The sequence below is a fragment of the Orcinus orca genome, chromosome 14 (genome assembly GCF_937001465.1).
Source record: "Orcinus orca chromosome 14, mOrcOrc1.1, whole genome shotgun sequence".
NCBI classification, from domain to species: domain Eukaryota; kingdom Metazoa; phylum Chordata; class Mammalia; order Artiodactyla; family Delphinidae; genus Orcinus; species Orcinus orca.
Genome location: NC_064572.1, coordinates 70,625,757 through 70,627,590, shown reverse-complemented (window position 1 = coordinate 70,627,590; position 1,834 = coordinate 70,625,757).

Genomic DNA, 1,834 nt, shown 5'->3' with positions numbered 1-1,834 from the left:
GGGAGCCCTGAGGGAACTCAGGATGGAAACGGAATGCTTGCCATCAAGCAGCCAACTGATGCAGCCACTCCCAACAGTGCACCCTGAGGAGACTCAGGATGTGAAAACACAGGCTACTGCCCCCAGATAGCTGAGGTGCATATCAAAGGAATGATTTCAATGAGTCCAGACTTTGCGGTTTCCCATGCATAGAAAAGCACTAATTTCATTAATTTGAGATGTCTGGTTTTCTTTAATTAGCAGTAATCTTCCGATGTTCCGACTACCTGGTCTTTGTTGCAAAAACTCCTATATATCCTGGCCCGCCCCTTGCCTCTTCAGAGCAGTCCCTCAGAGGGATCTGAGAGTCCTGTCTCCTCAGAATGTCCACTGAATAAAACATAGCTCTCAACTTTTAGGTTGCGCATTTTTTTTTCAGTCTACAAGAGTTGCTACCTAATTAGTGCCCAGGACACTGTTCATAAGGTGCCCTGGAAAGCCCAGGTCCCAATTCATGATTCCAACATGTCCTCCAGCAAAGCTCTCATTACCCATGGAATCCAGTTGTGGGAGAATACAGAGTATTTGATAATCACACTTTCACTGAATCAGTAGTGGCTGACTAAAACATCCTATACCTGTCTAGCGAGTCAGCTACAAAACATACATTTCAGGTGTTGTCCTAGAGATGCAGAGAGAAATCTTTCAGCGGGGGTGGGTGGGGATTTGCCACACAGGCACTTACTTCAACTCCCAGCCACTGGGACTGAAAATGAGCCTCTTGTTTAAAGACACCTATTCTTTAATGATCATCCATCGGTACACAGATATGCACGTGCACACGCAGTGCACTTATGTGAAAACACACACACACATGTGCACATGCACATGCACACACACCCTCCACAGGAAACCAGGGCCTCACTCACAGATGCTCATTAATCCTTCTCATTTCATAGTGACAAATTCTCTCGATTTCTGTCAGGGAGATCAGGTCTAAAGTTACATACTTGAGCTTTTCAGCCCAATTTGTTTTCTTTCCAACGCTTAGATAATTATTTGAAAGAAAATTATAACACACATTAGGTAAATAATTGATTTTCTAGGCAAATTTCAGACCTGAAGCATTTTTTTGAAGCATTTTTAAGTTGGGAAGTTTAAGAAAGTAACTGTGGTATTAGGGAAACATTCTCACTAGCCATTAATCATTTTTTCTTAGAACACATAAAATTGATTTAAAAAGAGGGACATAAAAAAGAGGTTATTAAGAATTTTACTGGGTCAAATGAACGTTTCAAGTTTTCTTGGAGAAGAATATAGAGACCCTAATAGGACTTGTTTCATGTGCCTTCATGTTCATTTTAAACAGGGGCAGATAATGAATTTGGGGAAAAGCCTCATCTGGTTGGAGTCTCACTAACACCCCTTGTGCTTGGACTGCCTTGCAACAATAAACAGGTGATTTGTATTCACATCAAAGTGTGAGAAGCAGTGTTTTCTATCAGGATGACTTGGCTCACACCGTTCCCACTAGCTGCAGGTGACCCCCACCCATCCCTGCCTGTGGAGTTCTACACGCTTCGTAACAAAATGAAGGCTTCTTTGATTAACCATGTCCCTTTTCTGAAGCACGTATTTGCAAACCATTTGGGTAGCACTGAGCGAAGGGTGAGCATGCCTGTGCCTGTAGTATCCCCTCTCCCACAGGAGAGGTGGTAGAGTGCAGCGGTTGGTCTCCTGAGCACTGAATCCAGATTGCTGGGGTTCAAAGCCCAGCAACTCCAATCACTATGTAGTGACCTTGAGCAAGTTACTTAAACTCTCTGTGTCTCAGTTTCCTCATATGTATAGTGAT